The sequence below is a fragment of the Notamacropus eugenii genome, chromosome 2 (assembly GCF_028372415.1).
Source record: "Notamacropus eugenii isolate mMacEug1 chromosome 2, mMacEug1.pri_v2, whole genome shotgun sequence".
NCBI classification, from domain to species: Eukaryota; Metazoa; Chordata; class Mammalia; order Diprotodontia; family Macropodidae; genus Notamacropus; species Notamacropus eugenii.
Genome location: NC_092873.1, coordinates 101783294 through 101808373, shown reverse-complemented (window position 1 = coordinate 101808373; position 25080 = coordinate 101783294). Strand labels below are relative to the sequence as shown.

At 39.2% G+C, this 25080-nt stretch overlaps 2 long non-coding RNA genes across 2 annotated transcripts in view; one reads left to right on the top strand and one right to left on the bottom strand.

The window, feature by feature from the left end:
- Positions 1-25080, top strand: part of LOC140526118 (uncharacterized) — a 310915-nt gene that overhangs the window by 85342 nt on the left and 200493 nt on the right. Inside the window, exon 2 of the long non-coding RNA XR_011974249.1 lies at positions 17292-17431. This is a non-coding gene — a long non-coding RNA (uncharacterized lncRNA). The remainder of the gene's footprint in view (positions 1-17291; positions 17432-25080) is intronic.
- On the bottom strand, positions 1079-9120 carry LOC140526113 (uncharacterized). The gene is made up of 4 exons (XR_011974241.1): positions 9059-9120; positions 8524-8682; positions 5055-5125; positions 1079-1182 (listed from the first exon to the last, which is right to left on the bottom strand). It is a non-coding gene; the product is annotated as an uncharacterized lncRNA (long non-coding RNA).

Sequence of the window (25080 nt, the reverse complement as noted above, 5' to 3'; positions counted from 1 at the left end):
TCAACAGGTGTCTTAGCAAAACTAAAAGGAAGTATGACTTGTGTCCACTGGTCTGCCATACATGGGAAGATTTAGGATTTTCAAAGGCTAAAGATAGAATGGTAACTGTGGAAAGGAAGGATCTCTCATTTTAGTAACTACTAACTATTTAGTAAATATTAACATTGAGTAAATTACTGAATGAAGTATGTCTGTGTATGTGTGTGTGTTAATATCTGGTTGTGTGTGTAGATGTATTATTATTTGTGTCTTTCAATGATTGTGGGCATGTGTTGTTATTTGATTGTGTCTCTCTGTTTGCTTGGTTGTATTTGTCTGGTTTTGTTTGTTTGGCTGTATTTGTCTGTAGACATGTATTGATGTCTGGTTGTGTCTGTCCGTGTCTCTGTAAGGGTGTATAAATGCCTAGTTGTGTCTTTGTCACTAGGGATATGTTGGTATCTGGACCATATCTATCTCTCTCTCTAATTCCTTTAGTCTTACCTTTTAAAACTATTTCCCCTCTTTGTTCTTTCAGAATAAATTGTGGTGTTGACCTTTTTATCTGGTCTCTGTCCTAGGCTGGAGATTGTCCCATTCTCTGTGGGGTAGGTAGAACTGTGTCTCTTCCTGTCCATGGTTCATTATAGAGTATGCTCAATAAAGGTCACTAAGTGTTGTAGGGATGATAAGAGTGGTAATACTTTTAGAGTTAGTATTAGGCATGAAAGGAGTCGTTTCTCTATGGTTTGACTTTGTACACTTGGTGGTAGAGATCTAGGGAAGGGATAGAAAGAGGAGGAGATTTTTTTCTCTCTCTATTTCCCCCTACCTATTACTGTCTCTTGACTTCCCTTCCATCAGGGCTTGTCCTGACTTAGGAACCACCTCTGAAGAATATCTTGTTACCTAACAAACTAGCCCCTTCTCATTGGCTCAGTTGAGGCCCTACCTAGTAAGACTCTTGGGGCTTAATATGCTTTCTTTGATCCTATCAGTCTAATAGAGCCCATTACATCTGTGTAGTTGGAGAGAAAAAGGGGGAGAAGAGGGACTGTAACTTTCCCAGGGTCACAAAGTTTATTACTGGGAGGTGGGATGGTGGAGGAGACTTATGATGTCTTCAGTGTAGGGAATTCCCATTGAGGGCCTTCCTCCCTCACTGCAGATCAGCATCTTCTTTGCCACTCATGGCTTAGGTCCCTGAAAGATTAAGTGAATTATCCGTGATCACTAGGCAGAATTTGAACTCAAGACTTAAATTCCAAATCAACCTCTAACTCCTATACCACACTGCCTCTCATATATGTCCTTTTCTTGGACCTTAGTTTTATCATTTCTAAATTGAAGGAGTTGGTCTAAATTAGGGGTTCTTAACTTTTTTTGTGTCATGTCCCACTTTGACAGTTGGTGACACTCATGCACCCCTTCTCAAAAAAATATTTCACATGCCTAAAATAAAAGGCATGGAATTACAAAGGAAACCAATTATATTGAAATGCAATGATAAAAATACCAAAAATTTAGAAAAATTCACAGACCCCAGGTTATGAACTCTGGTTTGCATGATTTCTCTGGTCCCTTCCAGCTCTGACATTCTATGATTTTATAATTAATTTGTCAGATGAACTAATTATCATCTTGCAGGGCTCTAAGACCCTAGCCTATAGGAGGATGAGGGTACAGATCAGGTGAATTTCAGTGGAAGGGAGGTAACTGAGTATCCAAGAATATATAATACTGATACCCTGATGGAGCTCTGGAAATGAATGTACTTGGCTGTCTATTAGCTCTTCCTATCACTCCTGGTGCACCTGTGGATCATGAAGTTGGCTTGGAAATCCTCTGGGTTCCCCTTCCCTTCTTCAGCCTCCATTTTAGCAATGCTTTGGGTTTCATTCAGCCTTGATCCAGTCCCCTTCATTTTAGCAGTGGTGTCTGCCCATTAAATCACTTGCATTTACTCCATATATAGAAATTTTCTGTTATCAAGAAATAGGTCTTTTATCCAGAAATAGAAACAGGATGGCTTTTACTGGGATTAGGGAATTTCCCATGGTATCTTCTACTCAAAGAATCTTGGGTGAGTTTAACCAAAACTATTCAACATTTGACCCAGAAGACTTGAACATCTACCTTGTTGCTCCACATCTATAGGTATTTTTTGTTGTTGTTCAGTAGTGTCCAACTCTTTGTGATCCCATTTGGATTGGGGGTTTTTTTTGGCAAAGATGCTGGAGTGGTTTGTCATTTCCTTCTCCAACTTATTTTACAGATGAGGATACGAGGCAAACAGGGTTAAGTAATTTGCCCAGGGTCACATAGCTAGTAAGTGTCCAAGGCCAGATTTGAACTCAGGAAGATAAACCTTCCTAACTTCAGGCCCAGCACGCTCTCCACTGTGCCATCAAGCTGCTTATTAACTAGTTTATCAGCCGGTAATTTTGTTTTCGTCCTTGTCTTACCTACAGAACTTCCCAGACTAGTTTCATAGTCACCAGTGGCCCAAAAGAAATTCTCTCCTTGTAATTTGGGGGCAATTAGCAGGATCTCTCCAGAGAGACTGGATTTTAATAGGGTCAGGTATTTAAGGATAGATTTTAAGTAGCCCAAATTTTACTATCTGGGTTAGATTCATAGAATCACAAAACTAGAAGGTGCCTCAGGGATTACCTTGTGCAAACCCTATCCAAAGTATTGAGTTTATAAAAAATGAAAGTTATAAATATTATGAATATAGTAGCAGGGTGGATTCTCCCTTCTCACTTAAAGAGCCTTTGGAAAGAGGCTGGTACGTTCCTTAGGACCTATGGGAGCAACAAACTCATACATGCAGTGTGGCATGTTGAAAGAAGACTGGATTTGGTGCCAGGGGACCTATGTTCAAACCTTGGTTCTATTGATTAGAACCTATCAGATTTCCTGTGTGAACTTAGGCACTTCTGACTTTGGTAACTAATCTCTAGGCCTATGAGTTGTCTCCTGTATAAAATGAGGTTGTCTCTAAGGTTCCTCCACCTCTAAATCCCATGTTCCTATTTCTACATAAATGTTATATCTGCATTAATGCAGGAAACATAATTTCTTCTCAGATATCCCCATGGGCAGGAGAGATGTCTCTTCTGAAGGAAGGTTGGTGTTAGGAAAGGCATCTGGGTAATGGTATGTTAAGGCTAAAGGTGGGCGTGGAGCAAGGAGAGAGGTTAAAATAATGACTCCAGAAGAGACCAGTTTGGTCCGAGTGCATAATGTTTCCTAGTCTCACTGAGGTTTTATAGATTAGGTGTTAGATTAGGTATTGGGTGCCCAGTCCAGTGCCAGGTGCCCCAGAAACAATAAATGCTTCTCGATTGTTTGATTGGTATTGGAAGACAGATTCCAGGCTAAGCTCTGCCCAAACTAGTATCGGATGTGCATGACGTTTTCCATTTTACTAAGAATGTTCCTTCTAGCAGCTTTGTGACGTACGTTCAGTTATTTTATATCTAGTCTGTATTTGTTTACACAGGTGTCCCAACATTTTCATTAAAAAAAATCCCACACATTTACTAATTTGTGTATTAATTCGTGTATTTATTTATTAATGGAAGGAAAGTATATATATACATACATATGTATGTATGTGTGTGTGTGTGTGTGTGTGTGTGTGTGTATATATGTATATATATATATGTAGTGTGTGTTATCACAGGTCTGGAGGACACACTTCCCACCTTCCTAAAGAAATATTCCATTTCTAGGGTTTTTTTTTCCTTCCAGGTCAAAATGCATTGAGAAATGCATCCTAGTTTTAATACTTTCCTGTAAGCTCAGCTGAGGTAGAGTGGGGAAAAAATGGTCCCCAAATGAAAGGGGGACCTTCTTCCCTGAGAACAACCTCCCCTGGCTGCCCCATACCTCTACTACCCTGTATGAAAAAATAACACAAATTTTTTAAAAAATATATTACACACACACACACACGCACACACACACACACACACACACACACACACACACACACACACACACACAACCTGGGTAAATAGCAGCATGAAGGCCTCTTTGCTCCTCTATCTCCCACTGGTCCATCCTTGAAAACCAAGAATTTGGGGACCTACTGTATATGTCTTGTTTTGTCTTTCCTGTTAGAATATAAGATCTTTGTGTGTATAAATTGTTTCATTTTTTTGTCTTGGTATTCCCAGTGGCTGGCCTTGTTGTCATATAGGTCAGCACTTAATAAATGTTTGTTGGTTGATATTCCCATTTTCAAAATGAAGAAATTGAGACTCTGAGCTTGCCAAAAGTCACACACCTGGTGGGTGTATTAGGGCTCTATTCCAAACCTGAGTCCTCTAGAAGTAAGTCTATTGCCCCTTCTCCTCCACCATCCCACCTCCCAGTAATAAGCTTTGTGACCCTGGGAAAGTTACTTTCCCTCTCTGTCCATTTCTTCATCTGCAAAATGGAAACAACAATCTCCATTCAGTCTCCCTCCCAGGGTTGTTGTGAGGATCAGATGAAAGTATGGATGTGAAAAGCCCTTGGGGAACTGTAAAGCCGATACAAATGAGAGGAATCATGGACTAATGTACCCCATCTCTTGTAGGGATGGGTTGCAGTGAAGAAGGAGAAGGAGAGGAGGAAGACAAGGGAAAACTCCTTGCCCATCGTATTTACTGAACTGCGCTGAATTATGACTAAAAGCCAAGATCTGGCTTCAAGCAATTGCCTAAATCATTTATGGCCTGACAAGATAGGGAGGGGGAAAGGGGGTGGAGAGGCAATGGGGGGAATGTTCTTGTAATTCTTCAGTCTGAGGTACATTAAGGAGCCATAAGCCATGTCGAGAGCTTGAATTACATTAGAGAGATTATCCTGTTACAGTTCATAATCCTGGATAATATACCGTCCTACAGCACACCTGCCTATGATAAATCTCACCCTGTAATGGGGTAGTCATGACCCTGGGGACCCAAAGAAGCCTGGGCAGCTGGGCAGGCAAAAGAGGCCACGTGAAGGTAGGACTGCTTGGTGGAGGATCTGAACCCCATCCCAACCCCCACCTCACCCCCCATTTCTCCCAGACTCACCTCTCTGACTGCTGAAGGGCTTTGGAAATCTTGGATAAGCCAGAAGGACTAGGGGTTCCAAACTCCTTCACCTGGCAATCAAAGCATTCAGTTTACCTTTCTAACTTTACTTGCCACCACCTGCCCATAGTGAAAACTTTGTCCCTGCAAGACTGGCCTACTTGTCCCCGAAACGATTTATTTAGGGATAGCTAGGTGGTATAGTGGGTAGCATGGTAGACTTGGAGTCTGGAAGACGTTAGCTCCAATCTTCCCTCAAATATTTAATAGCAGTGTAGTCCTAGGCAAGTCGTTCCACCTGTCTCAGTGTCATTTCCTTCAACTGTAAAATGAGTGGATAAATAGTGTACATTAAGTACAACTTGCTATTCCAGCCATCATCTGCATCCAGAGAAAGAATTGATAAATAGAAATATTTGTAGAATGGTTTTACACACACACACATATATATTATATGTATAATATATGTATATGTGTGTATTATATATACTTTGTGTATATATGTATAATATGTGTATGTGTGTGCACACGTGTGTGTATATATGTACATATACATATATATGTATCTCTTGTGTCTAATGGTAGCCACCTCTAGGGTGAGAGGGAGAGGAGAAAAAAAGGGAAAAAAAGTTACACGATAACTTTTTATTTATCTATTATATAGTTAAAAGGAATGGCAAGTGGTACATAGTAGATTTGCAGTTTCATGTAGTCATATTTTTTCAATTCTGTGTTATAGAAATGCTTGTTTTCTTTTTTAAGGTCAGAATAAAATAAAAAAGTTTTAAAGCCATGTATCTCACAGGGTTGTTGTGAGATGCATGCTATTAATTGCTATTGAGAATCAAATGACGCCACATATATAAAGGCGTTTGTATACCTTAAGGTGTTATATAAAGAAGTGTTAGCTGGGACTAATACAATTGAAAAAATCCTGGCTCTGTGTTGGAGGACCTGGGTTCCATTCGAGACTCTGATGCTCAAGCTGTGTGACACTGGGTCAATCACTTTACCTCTATGAACCTCAGTTTCCTCTTTTGCAAAATGAGGTTGACCTCTGAGGACTCTTCCAGCTCTGGAGCTATGAGATTATTATTCTTATTATCATTAGTGTTAATTTCCATCTCTGAACCTTTGCTAGTGTCTGTCTCCATACCAGCTTACCCTTGACTTTTTTTCTCCTTGTCTGACTCTTCTTCATGTTTCAAGGCTGTTATTACAGGTATGAAAGCCCAGCTCAAATTCCTCTCTTCTTCCATGAAGGCTTCTCTGTTTACTCCAGTCCACAGGATCTCAATTCTCCCTGCTTTCCAAATAGACTTAATGTGTGTATTATTAATTGGGCATTTAGCGTGTTTTTATTGTTGTTTGATTGTTTTCAATTTGTGTTGTTTGTATCTGACACTCTGTGACCCTTTTTGGGGTTTTCTTGGCAAAGATACTGGAGTGGTTTGCCATTTCCTTCTCCAACTCATTTTGTAGATGAAGACACTGAGGCAAACAGGGCAAAGTGACTTGCCCAGGGTCACACAGCTGGTAAATGTCTCAGCTCAAACTTGAACTCAAGTCTTCCTGATTCCAGACTCAGTGCTCTATCCATTGTGCCCCCTAGCTGCTCCTAATACTTTTATTTCTTTTTTGACATGTTTACATGTTATGTTTCCAATTAAGATGTAAACTCATCGAGGGTAGGGATTGTGCCTTGTAATTCCAAACCAAGTTAAAATGCATGCATTGATATATGATAACTTTAGAGTGAAAGTAGGTACAAGGGGGAACAGTGAAAACTATATTGGAAATTATGTTTCAAGAGTAAGCACAAGAAGGCAAATCATATGTCTTATCTCTCTATGCTAGCATTTCTCAAATTTTTTGGTCTCAGAACCCTTTTATATTCTTCTAAATTACTGAGGACCCCAATGAGTTTTTGATTATGTGGGTTATATTATCAATATTAGAAATTAAAACTGATAAAATTTCAAATATTAATTAAAATAATAAATGAGTAATTAAACTAATAAATAAATAAATTTTAATGGAAAATAACTATTCTAAAAAAAGAATTAGTGAGAAAAGTAGCATTGTTTTACATATTTTTTAAAATCTCTAATGTCTGACAGCATAAGATAGCTGGATTCTTCTATTTGCTTCTGCATTCAATCCATTTCCATATATTGCTTGGATTGACATATAGGAAGAGAATTCAGCCTCATACAGATATGTATTTATAAAAAGGAGAAGTATTTTAATAGGCAAATAATATCTTAGAATTATTATGAAAATAGTTTTGACGTCTTAGAGTCCCTGAAAGGATTTTAGGGTCCCCTTGGGGTCCTTAGATCACAGTTTGAGAACAGCTGCTTTATACCATGACCTCTTTCTTTAATAAAAGATTTGTCCAGGAGGTACTGGACATCATAAGCAAGAAACAACACAAAAATATGAAATTGATTACATCTTTTTAGAAAGGAATTGACTAATTACCAATATGAGAATTAAAACCAACACCAAAAGAGCAAAGAAAAAAAGATGAAACCATAGGCAATTGCAGTTCCAACTTGACTCATTCAAATAAATTACTTACAAAGAAAAATAAGGAAAAATAAATGAAAAGATATCAACTCAGATTGTTACCATTTCCATGGAAGTTTAACTGATATAAAGAAAATACCAGGAGGAGGAGGTCCAAAGAGCCCAGGAATCACTTCCATGGAAATTTAACTGATATAAAGCAAATACCAGAAGGAGGAGGTCCAAAGAACCCTGAAATCACTTCAGCCAGCTTACACTTGATCTCCTAAGAAGCAACTAGGTGCCTCAGTGGGTGGACCACTGGACCTGAGTAAGAAAGATCTGAGTTTAAATATGACCTCAGACACTTATGGGCAAGTCATTTGACCTCTACATCAGTTTCCTTAAGTGTAAAATGGGGATAATAATGCCAGCTAACTCCTGAGGTTGTTGTGAGGATCAAATGAGATCATATTTATAAAGCACTTGGCACAATTTCTGGTATAAGTACTGTAGCTTGAAAAGACCAAGATCCCCTACTGCAACCTGGGCCATTTCCAGTCATCCTGGTCACCAGACCCAGATGGCTCTGAAGGAAAAAGTGAGGCTGGTGATTTTGCACAGCCCTCCTTTACTTCAATCCAATTCACATGCATGCCATAGCATCACCTCCCTGATGTCATGGTCCTCTTTGAGAACAATGGACAAATAGCAGAACAGCAACAAGTAGAGACTGATGACAATGCAAATTTAGAGAGCAAACTCATTTACAAAGTATTATGGAGGATAGTAATGACCAACAACAACCACATTAATATGGTACTTCAAAGTTTGCAAAGTGATCTTATAATGTATTATTTTATTTGATCTTTTCAACAAAGCTAGGGGTTAATAATATCACTTCACAAAATAGTAAAGAAACTAAGTCTTCAGAAAGGCTGGTAAGAGACCTACCTACCTGAGCCATATGTGGATATAGCTTCAAATAAATGAAAAGGGAAATATTTGACAATTTCTGTTCCTGGTGTGGAATGTGAAGAATTCAAAATGCCAACGAAGGAGATGAGGTCAGGAAGCGCAGTTGGAGCAGGCAGAATCCACACAGAAGAAACCTGTTCTGGAGATAATGCATTTGGAAAATCTTGAGGGGTCAACAATGTTTTCAGGATATCAAAAAATCTGGGAAAAGATCATAAGGTTATTATCAACAAAATAAAAAAGGCAGTCAAGAGGATACTAGCTTTAAATCTGTGATCCTAATAATGCATATGCCCATTTCCTCTTCTATAATATTTGGAGAGTATATACGTATACACATAGCCATATACTTGATGAAAATAACAATTGCTCGCATTTATATAGCGCTTTAGGTTTTGCAAAGTGCTTTCTGTACAATATTTTATTTGAATCCAACAACACCCATAGGAGGAAGGTGTTATTATTTTCATCTTAAAGATGAGGAAACTGAGGCTGAGAGAGGTTAAATGACTTACCTAGGAGTCATATAACTCATTCAATGGCTGAGATTCTTGTCCATCACCCTGTTACACCACCTGGCAGTATGAGAAATAGAAGAAGGGAGCGGGTCACCTTTCAGAAATAATTTTCTACAGCAGATCACATCTTCATAGTTACATAAGTGACTAAAAGGTTTGCAAAATACAAGCCTCTGCTGCACTTATTGTTTATTGATTAAAAAAATATTTTGATAGAATAAAATTCATCTTTAAAAGACTTTCATCTAATTTGGTGTTGCCCATGCAAATGTTAGGATTGTAGCAGATCATGATTATCTACCAATATCAATCAAGGCACAAAACCGAGACTTAGGTATATCCTTAGAATGTTCCTTTGTCTTTGAGCAGAAGAAAAGATGGAAGAATTCTATAAGGTGTAGGGTACAAGTAGAAGAAAGAATCATGTAAAGTGCTGAAGGTCTTCAGAGATTCTTGTTTGCAAGGACATTGGATTGTGTCAGACTTCCTAATAACTACAGAATCTCTTCAGCTATTCATGATCCCTCAGAAGACCTCATCTTAACAATCCACACAGGAAAAACCAAGTGGATGAAAAATATCTGTTCAGACTATGGCATGTATTTGGATAATCTAGTCCATTAAGTATATATGTATTAATAAATGTGTGAATAAGAGTATGTATATATAGTACCTATATATGTGTATATAATATGCAAATATATTACACAATTATATCTTATACATTATTGTGTATTATATTGTATATTCCATATATACACATACACACATATGCATATACATACATACATATATATAATAGTACCTGCATATGCTGGTACTGTACTCTGTTGGTACTGTAGCTGGACAATGAACCAAGAAAGTGGTGTAAAATACATTATCTAGGAAGCATATGATTGACAAAGGTTGTAGATATGGATATGGAGTGAGAATGAGAGAATGTAAGAGAACTGATGGATGGCTTGAATGCTGCCCACTGAAGTTTTTCTCTTTAAAAATTTTTAAAAACATTTTTATTTTAAGTTTTGGATTCCAAATCCAATCCCTCCTTCCATCCCTTCCCTATCCTCTCCCTGAGATGGCAAGCAATTACACATAGGTTATACACGTGCAATTATGTAAAACATTTCCTTATTAGTTATTTTGTAGAAGAAGACTCAAATAAAAGAAAAACTGAAAGAAAGTGAAAAATAGCATTATGTTAAATCAATAACAGTTCTTTGGAGGTGCATAGTATTCTTCACCATTAGTTCTTTGGCATTGTCTTAGATCATTGTATTGCTGAGAATTGCTAAGTCATTCACAATTCTTCATCAAACAATATTGCTGTTACTGTGTGTGACATTTTCTGGTTTTGCTCGCTCCACTTTGCATCAGTTTATATGCCTTTCCAGATTTTTCTGAAATCATGCTGCTCATAATTTCTTACAGCACAATAATATTCCATCCACATACCACAGCTTATTAAATCATTCCTCGATTGATGGGCATCCCTTTGATTTTCAATTCTTAGCCACTGTAAAAGAACTGCTATAATATTTTTACACAGATAGGTCCTTTTTCCATTTTTATGATCTCTTTGGAATCACCTAGCAGTGATATTGCTGGATCAAAGGGTATGCACAGTTTTATAGTCCTTTGGGCATAGTTTCAAACTGCTCTTCAGAATGATTGGATCAGTTCACAACTCCACCAACAATGCATTAGTGTCCCAGTTTTCCCATGTCCCCTCCAACATCCAGCATTTTTCTTTTTTTGTCATATTATCCATTCTGATAGATCTGCCCACAGTATTTTAAGACTTAGAAGAAGAACTGCTATATATTAAGTGGGTATCCTATGGACAATTAATTTGAGGATTTCTTTGATATTCTGATGCTTTTATGAATCTGTGATCTCATCAATGTCAGTAGACTCTCCAGTGGTTCAAACTGCAATCATTCTACATCTTCATATCCTTTTTCAATTCTTTTCTAGGCATTTCTGTAGATCCTTTTCAGGAAGCCTGTCCAACATCCTGGAGCACTTCTTTTACAGCTCTCAATCAATCAGTAAACATTTATTAAGTGTCTATGATGTGCCAGGTACTGAGCTAAGCACTGGTGATACAAAAAGAGGCAAAAGACAGTCCCTGCCTGAAGGGGCTTACAGTCTGATGGAGGAGACAGCATGCACACAAATATATACACAAAAAGTTATACACAGAATTAAGAGGAAATAATTAAAAGAAAGAAATCACTAGAATTAAGAGGCATTAGGGAAGGCTTTCTATAGAAGAAGGGATCTTAGTTGAGACTTAAAAGAAGCCAGGGATTCAGTAGTTGGGGTGGAGAAGGGAGAGCATTCCAGACATGGGGCACAACCAGAGAAAATGCCCATAGCCAAGAGATGGAGTATCTTGTTTGTGGAATAGCCAAGAGTCTAGCGTCACTGAATAGAAGAGTACATTTTTTGGGAAAGGTGTAAGAAGGCTGGAAAGATAGGAGATGCCTAGGTTATGAATGACTTTGAATGACAGAACATTTGTATTTGCCCCTGAAGGTAATAGGGAGCCATGGGGGATGACATGATCAGACCTATGCTTTAGGAAAATCACATAAGCAGCTGAATGGAGGATGGACTGGAGTGGGGAGAGACTTGAGGCAGGCAGACCTATCAGCAGGTTATTGCAGTAATGCAGATGTGAGGAGATAATAAGGGCCTACATCAGAGTGATGGCAGTAGTACCTTTGAGAGATGTTGAAAAGGTGAAATCAGCAGATCTTAGCAATAGATTGGAAATGGTGGTGGGGATGTGGGGGCAGTGAGAGGTAGTAAGAAATTCAGGATGACTCCTGGATTTTGAGCCTGAGGGACTAGAGGGATAGGGTTGCCCTCTATAGCAAAGGGAAGGTGGGTGTTGGGGAGAGTTTAGAGAAAAAGACATTAAGTTGTGTTTGGACGTACTTAGTTTAAGATGTCTACAGCACCCAATATGAAATGTCTGAAAGGCAATTGGAGATGAGAGGTTGAAAGCCAGAGGAATGATTGGGGCAGGAATGGTGGACTGAAGAATCATCAGCATAAAGATGACAAACTTATGAGAAATGATGAGATCACCAAGTGAAGTAGTATAGAGGGGAGAAGAGAAGAGGACCCAGGATAGAACCCTGAGGGATACCTATAGTTAGAAGGTGTGATCCCAGCAAAGGAGACAGAGAAGGATCAGTCAGAAAGGTGGGAAAAGAACCAGGAAAAATGGTGTCATGAAAACCCAGAGAATGGCAAAGAGGAGAAAGTCAAAGGCTGCAGAGAGGTCAAGGAGAATGAGAGTAGAGAAAAGGCCATTGAATTTGGCTACTACAAGATCATCATTAACTTTGGTGAGAACTCTTTACAGTACATGAACTGTATCATCTAACTGTCAATCCTCTGCCTTGTTACATGACCAGCTGATGCCTTATCTCTTTCTTCTCGTATATCTTTGATGATGTTTATTATCATTTTTGTTGTTGTTCAGTCGTTTCAGTTCTGTCTGACACTTCATGCCCCCATTTTAGGTTTTCTTGGCAGAGATACTAGAGTAGTTTGCCATTTCCTTCTCCAGTTCATTTTATAGATGAGGAAACTGAGGTGAACAGGGTTAAGTGACTTGTCCAGGGTCACACATCTAGTAGTATCTGAAGCCAGATTTGAACTCAGGAAGATGAGTCTTTCTGGCTCCAAGCACAGCACTCTGTACAGTATGGCTCTGCCTAGCTGATCTTTTAATGCTTTAATTCACAGTAGAATCTTATACTTTGAGCTGATCAGGTGTATAGTTAGAATCTTATTATATTCTGAGCACCCTATTTTAGACAAGATATTGACAAGATAGGGTATATCTAGAGGAGATGGATCATATGGTAAGGGATCTGGAAACCATGTCAAAGGAGAAACACTTGAAGGAACTAGGGATGAAGAAGACTCTGGGGAGACAGTATCAATAACTGCCAAAAAGTATTTGAATGCTCTCAAACTAAAAAAAAAGAATAGTATTGTTCTACATTATTGCAGGGTTCTGTGCTATAGAATTTCAGGGAAGGGGTCAATCATTATGGCTAGGGTTACCAGAGAAGGCTCTGTAGAAGAGGTAAGGCTCATCTTGGACCTTGAAGTTTGAGGAGTCTGTGGGTTGAAAGGAGAGAGGATTGGGGAGGGGCTGAAAGGGAGAGTATAAATGCGTCAAGGAAAGTGCATCTGTTCATGGTACTGGGAGAACAGAGAAGAAATTAGTCTGGTCTGGATGGAAGATATATGTAGGGAAGTAGTGGGAGATTAGATTGAAAAGCTAAATTGAAGGATGGATTTTGGAGGATGTTGAATACCAGATTTGGAATGAAAAGACCCGAGTTCGACTCTCATATTGAACTCTTTGAGTCCTAGGATTATGGATTTAGAGCTAGAAAGAACCTCAGATATCAAATAGTCTACCCCACTATGCTCACCTCCCAGGAAAACAAGTCCCAGAAAGGCACTGTGCCATAGTGTGTGATTACTGGCAAGCTATCTAACTTTTTCTTTCTTTTAAAATTTCTATTATTTGTTTATTAGCATTCTTTGAAAAAAAATGAGTTCTAAATTCTCTCCCTCCCTTCTCCACCTTCTGAGAAGGTAAGCAATATAATATCAATTATACATGTGAAATAATGTTAAATGTATATTCATAGTAGTCATATCTAAAAAAAAAGAAACAAAAATAAAGAAAGGGAGAAAATTGTACTTCAGTTTGTACTCAGAGTTCATCAGTTCTCTCTGACAGTGGACAGCATTCTTCATCATGAGTCCTTTGGAACTGTCTTTGATCATTGTATTGATCAAAGTAGCTCATCATCATTACAATATGACTATTACTGTCATAATGATATCCTGGTTCTGCTCACTTCACTTTGCATCAGTTCATATAGGTCTTCCCTTGTTCTTCTGAAACCATCCTCCTTGTCAAATTCCTTGTACGACAACAGTACTCCACCACAATCACATGCCACAATTTGTTTAGCCATTCCTCAATGGATGGGCATCCCCTCAACTTCCAAATTTTTGCCACCATAAAAAGGCTTTTTATATAAATAAATATAGTAAAGAGTCTTACCTCTTACCTCTTACATACTTATAAAAATATTTATAAACATATAAATACTTTTGTACATAGAAGTCATTTTCCTTTTTCATTTGATCTTTTGGGATGTAGACCTAATAGTAGTACTGCTGGATCAAAGAGTATGTACAGTTGTATAGCTCTTTGGACAAAATTCTAAATTGTTCACCAGACTGGTTAGACCAATTTACAACTCCACCAACAGTTTATTAGTATAATTTCCCTCATCTCCTCCAGCATTTGTCATATCTGATAGGAGAGAGGTGGTACCTCAGAGCTGTTTTAATTTGCATTTCTTTAATCAATACAGATTTAGAGCATTTTTTCATATGGCTATTGATAGCCTTGATTTCTGCTTTTGAAAACTGCCTGTTCATATGCTTTGACTATTAATCCATTAATGAATAAGCCACCTAACTTCTGAGAGGCTTAGTTTCTTAATCTGTGAAATAGAAACAATAACATCTGCCTCAAACAGTAGTTACAAGGAAAGCATTCTGAAAACTTAAAATGCTATACAAATGTTACTGTTATTTTCCTTATAGGCAAAATTTTCTTCAATTAATTATCAAACCTTAATTAAACCCCTATTTTATGTATGCTAAGCCCAAGGATACAAAGGCAGAAAAATGCAATAGTTTCCAGGATTCTAAACTGGGAGTCTAGAACAGTGGTATCAAATTCAATTAGAAACTGATCCCTACAGGTTGCCTTAGAAATTTACAAATTTAATATTATCGATGTTGTATTGTCAGTAGCTAAAATACTGGTCCTGGAGTCAGATTCATCTTCATGGGTTCAAATCTGGCCTCTGACACTTACTAGCTGTGTGACTCTGGGCAAGTCACTTAATCTGGTTTGCCTCAGTTTCCTCATTTGTAAAATGAGCTGGAGAAGGAAATGGTAAACCACTCCAAGACTTCTGCGAAGAAGACTCTAAATGGGGTCATGAAGAATTGGATAGGACTGAAAAAATGACTGGATGACAACAACATGTTTTATTGTATTTTTATTTATTTTGCAGCTTTTTTCAATTACATTTTAATCTGATTCTGGATGAATAAAGGAATATTGCTGGCCACAGGTGGTCCTGGTCTTGGAGTTTGTAGTTCTTTGTCTAGAAGAACTGAGTTCAAATCCTGTTTCAGATACTTAAGAACTATGTAACCATGGACAAGTCATTTAACTTCCTCACCTCATTTCTTCATTTGTAGAGTGAGGGAGTTAGATTCAGTGACTTCTAAGGTCTCTTCTAGGTCTCAGTCTATGATCCTATGATCTTCTTAACTTATGTATTTGCCCAAATAGAAAATACATTCAAAGTGAATGCAAAGTTATTTCAGTGGGGAGAGGGGATGAGCAACTGGGTCATATGGCGAATGAAAAAATGAATGAAAAAGCTTTTATTAGGTGGTTTTCTGGACAGATTGGATATTGAGAGTGACTAGAGACAAGGATTCTAATGCCAATGATCTAGGCCTTGATTTAAAGTATATGAGATGCTGAGAGGTAGGATTGTGGGGAATGGAAAAGAAGGAATGACTGAGAAATATGAGAGAGGAAAATAACCTGATGAGATACTTGCTTTTTTCCCCCTCAGTCTCATTCTTTACACCTCCACCCAACATGGCTGTGTGATCATGGTCTCTTTTCCTGGGGAGCCAATGTTCCACCATATTCTAACCTCAGAATGCTGGACTGGGTCACACTGAGTTTTGAGGTGTAGGTAGGTGTGGGGTGGTGGCTAGTTCTGAACTTGCTCTGAGTGGGTTGGTTCAATGGACCAGAACCACACATGCCCTAACCTACCCGCTAGACTACCTGCCTTTCTAGGGAGCCCATCTGCCTCACTCCTTGAGAGTGTGTGTGTGTGTGTGTGTGTGTGTGTGTGTGTGTGTGCGTGTGTGTGCATATGTATGTGTGTGTGTGTGTGTGTGTGTGTGTGTGTGTGTGTGTTGAAGAATGAGGAAGAGGGAAAGGAATTTTTTTCCTCTGAGAAAGGAGAGGGAAACCTCTGGGCAGAGCAGGATAAGGCAGATCCGGGCCAACTCACATGAACTAATGAATCCTGTGACTTAGAGGGTTTTTTTGCATGAATCATTTTTACTCTCTTTTTGTAGTTATTAGAGTCATAGGCCTTTCACATGGAATCATGGGACTTTAGAATTGAAAGGAATCTGAGAGGAGGAAACTAGGGCTCAGAGACCCTGGTCTTCTGACTCCAAATCCAGTGTGCTTTCCACTTTGTAGCAAAGTTCTCATTATTTCTATTAGAATGCCCTCTCTTTCTTTTTTTTTTTTTTTGTTCCCTAAATCTCTCTCTATCTCCCTTTGCACCCTCTCTTTTCCTTCTCTCTCTCTCTTTTTCTCTCTCTCTTTCCCCTTTTCTCTTTCTCTCACCCTTTCTCTCTCTTACACACACACACACACACATCTTTCACCCTTTCTCTCTCTTACACACACACACACATCTTTCACCCTTTCTCTCTCTTACACACACACACATCTTTCACCCTTTCTCTCTCTTACACACACACACACACACACACACACACACACACACACACACACACACACACACACACATGCATCCATCCTTTGGGTAGTTCAGCTCTCAGACAGTTGGGAACCTCCTGTAGTTACTAATCACATGTGAAAGAGCTGGTCCTGGATTCTAGGAGTTGCTGACCCAGGGAGCCCAGCTTTTCCTTTGAATGAACATAAGGGACCTTTGTCCTTTGGCCCCAGGGTTTTCACCTTTCCCCTGCTTTCTAAACTTTCTTTAATTATTGGTCCAACTCCTAGCAACCAGCCACATGACCTTCCTAGCCCCAGAGGCTGCTTGACTCCCCCGTCGGACAAACTTTGGCTTGATGGAGTTAGAGATAGATTTAAAGTGCAATGGGCTGGAGTTTGAATGACCACTTATCAGGAAGCTTTGTTTTTGGACTAAATTTGTCATTTCAGTAATATAGATAACTCCAGATGAATGCCTTCTACCAATTCACATCAGTTGATATTCAGTTGTGTAGGACTCTTCATGACCTCATTTGGAGTTTTCTTGGCAAAGATACTGGCATGGTTTGTCATTTCTTTCTCCAATTCATTTTACAGATGAGGAAACTATGAGACAAACAGGGTGAAGTGATTTCCCCAGGATCACACGACTAGTAAGTGTCTGAGGCCAGATTTGAACTCAGGAAAACTCCAGGTCTGGTACTGTATCCACTGTGCCATCTAGTTGCTCAATCCAGGTAAGTAACTCTTTTGAAATTCAGAGTTTCTTAGAACACTGAAAAATTTAGTGACTTGCCTAGGGTGACATAGTCAGTATGAGTCAGAGCCTGGATCTGGTTGAACTCAGGTCTTCCTGACTGGGACTGGCTTTTTTTATCCAGTGCCAGAGTTCTTTTAGTATGAAATTTTTAAAAAGCACATGTTTTAGAGTCAGAAAGCCTGGGTTCATAGCATAACTCCAACTATAGTCACTGTATGAACTTTCATTTGTAAAATGGGGATCATAACGTTTCCATTGCTTACCTCATAGGGCTGTTGTATGACCAGGACTTTGCAAATCTTAAAGTGTTACAGAAAAGGGAGTTATTTCTTTATGATGTAAAGGGATTTTTATTCTAGTTGGGACTGGACTATAGGACTTGTAAAATCTCTTAACCCCAAGATTCCATAATTTTGTGATCTGCCGCATCAATTTCTGAAGTACTTCTCCCCTCCTCTTGTGCTCTTGTGCACTTATTTTGTTTCTTTCTTCTTTTTTTCCCTCCCTCCCTCCCTTCTTTCTTTCCTTCCTTCCTTCCTTCCTTCCTTCCTTCCTTCCTTCCTTCCTTCCTTCCTTCCTTCCTTCCTTCCTTCCTTCCTTCCTTCCTTCCTTCCTTCCTTCCTTCCTCATGGAGTACTATACTGTTACCTGCAGGTCCTCTGCCCAAAGGAATATAAATTTTGAATGCTGAAACCTTGTTTTTTTTTCTTCACGGTGCAGTCTTACAGCTCTCATTGATTGGCCAACAACAGGTCCCACACCAATCCCAATTTAGTCATTGTTTGGACCCAGATTGACTCAGAGTGAATGTAAATAGCAGTTGTTTCTGTTTTGGCCAGAAGCTCTGAAGGTCTTCCCTTCCCAGATTGATTTTTTTTTTTTTGACTAGATAAAGGTGCCATTCACAGCCTCATTTCTTAGCTAATCTTAATCACTAAATGGTCATTGTCTCAGTCAAATTGAGCCTTGTTAAAACCCTAGCTTAAAAAGGTCAAGGTGTCCCACTGCATCCAGGACCATCTCCAGTTGTCTTGATCTACAACTCACCACTAGATCCAGATGGCTCTGAAGGACAAAGTGAGGCTGGTGACTGCACAGCCCTCCCTCACTTAAATCCAATTCACTTGCATGCCATGACATCACTTCCCTGATGCCTTGACCATCTTCAAGAACAAAGGACAAACAATGACAACATCTCTTGTCAGTATAACCAATGTTCTCTTTTCCTCTGCCTGCCACATACTTAATCCCACAAGCATATGTGGTCTAGGATTTATTTGAAGAGAGGAAAAGTCATACAAATTTAAAATGAATGAACCAAGGCAAAGGATTTGGAAATGTAAATAAAAGAAAATAAACCACTCCCAGAGTCCTCAAAGTGGTAATAATTAGGGTGGGTGACTTGTTGTAATGATAATTTAAATGGGAAAATCTTTCCCATTAATAGATCCATGTGACCTCCCTGGGTTACATGGAAATCTGAGTCACATGGAGCCTGTTGTGGGAGGAGCTCGCTGAACAGGTAGAACAGAAAGGGTGAAACAGGAAGAGGCAGAGCTAGAGCAGGGCTGAGAGGAAATTTGGTGAAAGTGGTCAGAGCTAGGAAGGATACAGGCAAGCAAACAGTTGACTAGTGTGAGTGAAAGAGCCTACTTGTGATTTGTTTAATGAAGTTGGTTTGTGGGAAGGCTAGCAGGGGGATAGCTTGGGGATGGAGTTATTCTCTGCATTGTTATTGTGTATAGTGTTTTTGTTACTATGATGGATATGGCTTTCTGGTATTTGAATAAATGTTTTGGTTCTGTCTTCTACGTGGAGAGTCTGTTGTATTTCACTTCAGAATTGCATCAGGATATTCATGGCTGCCGTAGGCACTGTGAATATCACATTGGCACTATACTTGTATAATTCAGTTGAAGGAGGAGTCAGAGGCAAAAGATACCCTATAGGTCCCCTCCATTAGTGATCTGGAATTCTGCAGAGTCTTGATCCCACTTGGGGCAGGGGAATGTACCCTGCTTGTACTTAACCTATTTTCATTTTTTTTTTTTTTTTAGTGGTTAGACATTTATCTGAAATTAAACAGCAATAAAAAAAATGTTCTCATATACATCGTAGAATAAAAAAACCAGATTCTATACAAAACTATGAATCTCCATACTGCTTGCTTTAAAAGATGTATATAATAAATTCTACATGTTACTTTCAAAACTGTCATGCTTGTTAGTGCTTCCTTTTGAACTTTCTTCTGTTTTCTTTTGTGCATCAAAAAAAAATTCACAATGTTCCTTTTTTTATTGCATCATCATTGCTACTACTCTATCCTCTGATATCTTCTCCCATGAACCAAGAGAAAAAAAAATAGAAAAACTTCTTTTAACAAATAAGCTTAGTGGTACCAAATGTGTCCACCCAGTTACCATGTCCAAAAACAGATGTCTCTTTCCCTTGTATCCATCACTAGTTGGTGAGGTAGGTAACCTTCTTTCTTATGGGGAGTAGGTAGGTGGCTAAGTGGATACAGCTCCAGACTTGAAGTTAGGAAGATCAAAGTTCAGATCTGGTCTCAGACACTTACTAGCTGTGCTATCCAGGGCAAGTAAATTAACCTCTGCCTCAGTTTCCTTATCTGTAAAATGGGGATATAAAATAGTACCTATTCTCCAGGGTTGTTCTGAGAATTAAATGAGATGACCATAAACATAAAACACTCAACACAGTGCCTGGCATCTAGTAAGTGTTATCTAAATGTTAGCTATTATTATTATTCATTATAGTTCCCATATGACTAACATGCTTGGTTATTGCTTTGATCAGAGTCCTCAAGTCTTTAAAAGTTATTTTTCTCTAAATTTTGTTGCCCTCATACAAGTTGTTTTCCTGGGTGTCTGCTCTTCTCAGATCTCTAATTGTCCCTCTGGTCATTTCTGACATAATGTTCTACTGAGGTCATATTCCACAATCTGTTCAGCTGTTTCCCAGTTGTCTAATAGGCAATTGAAGACACCTTCCCTTAGATTCTAGTTCCCCCCTCTCTTCAATCTCACTAATTTGCTCAGCAAGTGCTAAACCAGTATCAAATGAGATAATATTTGTAAAGCTTAGCACTGTGCTTGGCACATAGTAGGTGCTTAATAAATGCTTGTTTTCTTCTCTTCCCCTTAATCATTTCAGCTTGCAGAAAGAGCAGGCAAGTTGTTAGAGCCTTCTACATTTCAGCTGCCTAGGTTACCCTTTTTGTTCAGTCACATTTGACTCTACTTGACCCAGTGGACTGTACTGTCCATGAGGTTTTCTTTGCAAAGATATTGGAGTGGTTTGCCATTTCCTTCTCCTGTGGATTAAGGCAAACAGATATTAAGTGACTTGCCCAGGGTCACACAGGTAGTAAGTGTCTGAGGCTGGATTCGAACTCAGGTCTTCCTTATTTTAGTCCCAGTGCTCTATCTATTGAGCCATCTAGCTCTTCCTCTTATCTTCCACCCCCCTCCTCCCAATTAAATAACCAACTCTGATAATATTTCAATTCAAAGCTTTTCTGTCTTCACCTATGAGTTCCTGCAGCCCTGGAGTGAGGCCTCATGGGCTTCAGAAGAAAATGGCATAATCTGTACCCTCAACCTTTAGCCCCAGCACTGATTTGGATTTCTCCCACCTAGGTAGGCTGGAGCCAGCTCATTAGCCAGTTCTACAATTCCTGATTCATCCTCAACCAATATGAAAGCCTCCTGATTCCTAGTAGGGTTTTGATGTTCTACCCATGTCTCTATCCAATCCAATTACCTACTTAGATACTTCTGCCTCCATCCAAGTTTTGAGGCACTTCAGAAATACAATACTCTGCCATTTCAAAAGTACAAGAAGATACAGAGAAGAGCCCTTCTGCTGTGGAGTCTTCATGGAACATCAAATCATAGGCCCATAACTCCAAGGTTGCTAGAGTCCAAGTCCTTCATCTTATGGAATAAGGAAAATGAGGCCCAAAAGTTAAATGTCCCACATCACATAGATGACAAGTGTCAGAGGCACAGTGAACCCAGATCCTTGGACTCCAAGTCCAGAATTTTTAATGTACTTCACTGCCATCCATAAGGATAAGAGATGGAAAAGACTGAGCAAATCACTAGCCCTCAGTTTCCTCACTCATAAAATGAGAAAAAAAATAATGCTTGCACTACCTACCCCACAGAGAAGTGGTGAAGGTCAAATGGAACAAAGCAAGTAAACCATAAAGTCTATATGGGTGCTAGCTGTTAAGCTCTGGTCATTGGGGCTCCATAAAAACAGACTAACTAGGCATAGATGCTATCCTAGGACAAACAGGTGAAGAGTTAAGTTTGCCCTAAGGATGGAACCCAGTCTAATGACTAGCTAATGAATATACTTAAGGCAAATCTAGTTGGTTAACGAGAAAAGGACCAAGAATAAAGACAGTTTTTCTAGGATCATATGATTGAGCTATTGGAAGGAATCTTTGGGGTCAATTAACCCAACCCTGTGATTTTATAAACCAGAGATATGGAGTCAAGTCAACAATAATTTACCAATTTTTAAAAAATATTTTATTTGGGGTAGAGCCAAGATGGTGGACTAGAAAGACACACTTACGGAGGGTCCTCCCCACAGCCCATAAAATACCTGTAGAGAGGGATTCTCAACAAATTCTGGAGCAGCAGAAGTGAAGAACAACAGAGTGGAGGAGATTTCCAGCCCATGGTGACTTGAAAGGCCCATGGAAACATCGGTTGAGCCAGACACGGAGCTGAGTGCAGAGCCCAGCCCAGCCTTGGCCAAGTGGTTCAGCGCCACGAGACTCTGGGAGGAGGATACCTGGTGGGGGGGGGGGGGGGGAATCTCCAGTTGCAATAGCTGGGCCTCAGATCCCTTGGTTCACAGGCACCAAAGATCAGTGATGGGGCTTAATCAGCAGGCTAGGAAAGAAGGGCTTTCCCATAGCTCCAGCATCAGGCAGCAGCCACAGAGCCCACACCACAGCCCATAAGGAAGCTCCATTGTTGGAGCGTAAAAACCCCTGGGGGCATTGAAGAGCTGAGTCTTGCCTCCGCCCTGGGTGGAGGCCCTGGGAGAGCTGGTCTTTGTCTCACACTGAATGGCAGCCCTGCCCATCCAGCTTATCTGCAAATCAGCCCCCAGTGCTGACTTGGGAACTGGAGGCCAAGTGGTTGTGGAGAGGTATCTGCTAAAATTATGGGCATAAAAATCCCTCTCTGCGTCCAGACCAGTACACGCTTGATTGTGCCACCTTGGAGGAACTGAGATCTCACACATTCCCAGAGTATACCCTACTCTTGACAAAGAACCCAAAAGTCAAGTAACTGGTTGGGAAAATGCCCAAAAAAGGGAAAAAAAATAAGACTATAGAAGGTTACTTTCTTGGTGAACAGATATCTCCTCCCATCCTTTCTGATGCGGAAGAACAAGGCTTACCATCAGGGAAAGACATACAAGTCAAGGCTTCTGTATCCCAAACATCCAGAATAAATATTCACTGGGCTCAGACCATGGAAGAGCTCAAAAAGGATTTTGAAAATCAAGTTAAAGAGGTGGAGGAAAAACTGGGAAGAGAAATGAGAGAGATGCAAGAAAAGCATGAAAAGCAGGTCAACACCTTGCTAAAGGAGACCTAAAAAAATGCTGAAGAAAATAGCACCTTGAAAAATAGGCTAACTCAATTGGCAAAAGAGGTTCAAAAAGCCAATGAGGAGAAGAATGCTTTAAAAAGCAGAATTAGCCAAATGGAAAAGGAGGTTCAAAAGCTCACTGAAGGAAATAGTTCTTTAAAAATTAGAATGGAACAGATGGAGGCTAGCGACTTTATGAGAAACCAAGAAATCACAAAACAAAACCAAAAGAATGAAAAAATGGAAGATAATGTGAAATATCTCATTGGAAAAACAACTGACCTGGAAAATAGATCCAGGAGAGACAAAATAAGTATTCAAGGAATCCACCGATCACCACCTGAAAGAGATCCAAAAAGAGAAACTCCTAGGAACATTGTGGCCAAATTCCAGAGTTCCCAGGTCAAGGAGAAAATATTACAAGCAGCTAGAAAGAAACAATTCAAGTATTGTGGAAATACAATCAGGATAACACAAGATCTAACAGCTTCTACATTAAGGGGTCAAAGGGCATGGAATAGGATATTCCAGAAGTCAAAGGAACTAGGACTAAAACCAAGAATCACCTACCCAGCAAAACTGAGTATAATACTTCAGGAGAAAAAATGGTCTTTCAATGAAATTGGGGAGTTTCAAGCATTCTTGATGAAAAGACCAGAGCTGAAAAGAAAATTTGACTTTCAAACACAAGAATGAAGAGAAGCATGAAAAGGTAAACAGCAAAGAGAAGTCATAAGGGACTTACTAAAGTTGAACTGTTTACATTCCTACATGGAAAGACAATATTTGTAACTCTTGAAACTTTTCAGTATCTGAGTAGTTGGTGGGATTACACACACACACACACACACAGAGCACAGAGTGAATTGAATAGGATGGGATTATATCTTTAAAAAAAAATGAAATTAAGCAGTGAGAGAGAAATATATTGGGAGGAGAAAGGGAGAAATGGAATGGGGCAAATTATCTCTCATAAAAGAGGCAAGTAAAAGACTTTTCAGTGGAGGGAAAAAGGGGAAGTGAGAGAAAAACATGAAGCTTACTCTCATCAATTCGGCTAAAGGAAGGAATAAAATGCACACTCATTTTGGTATGAAAATTTATCTTACAATACAGGAAAGTGGGGGAGAAGGGGATAAGCAGGGTGGGGGGGATGATGGAAGGGAGGGCAGTGGGAGGAGGGAGCAATTTGAAGTCAACACTCTTGGGGAGGGACAGGATCCAAAGACAGAACAGAAGCAATGGGGGGCAGGATAGGATGGAGGGAACTATAGTAAGTCTTACACAACATGACTATTATGGAAGTCATTTGCAAAACTACACGGCCTATATTGAATTGCTTGCTTCCCAAAGGGAATGGGTGGAGAGCGAGGGATGAAGAGAAGTTGGAACGCAAAGTTTTAGGAACAACTGTCAAGTACTGTTCTTGCATACAACTAGGAAATAAGAAATACAGGTAATGTGGTTTAGAAAGTTATCTGGCCCTACAGGTCAAAAGAGAAGATGGGGACAAGGGAAGGGAGGGATGTTAGAAGAGAGGGCAGATTGGTGATAGGGGCAATTAGAATGCTCAGCGTTTTGGGGTGGGGGGAAGGGAGGAATGGGGAGAAAATTTGGAACCCAAAATTTTGTGAAAATGAATGTTAAAAGTTAAATAAATAAATTTTAAAAAATCAATTTGCAAACCTTAAAAAAAGTTTATTATTTACCAATGGGGTATGAGTAAAACTTAGTATTTTCAAAAAAATTAAAAAAAAATAAAAATATTTTATTTTTCCCTAATTATATAATAAAACAATTTTAAACTTTTTTTATGTTTTGAGTTCCAAATTCTATCCCTCCCTCCTTCTCCTCCCTTCTCCTTGAGAGAGTAAGTAATCAGATATAGGTTATACATATGCAATCATGTAAAACATTTCCATATTACTTATTTTTGACAAGTGTTTATAAAGTGCCTACTATGCGTTAAGTACCATGCTAAGTG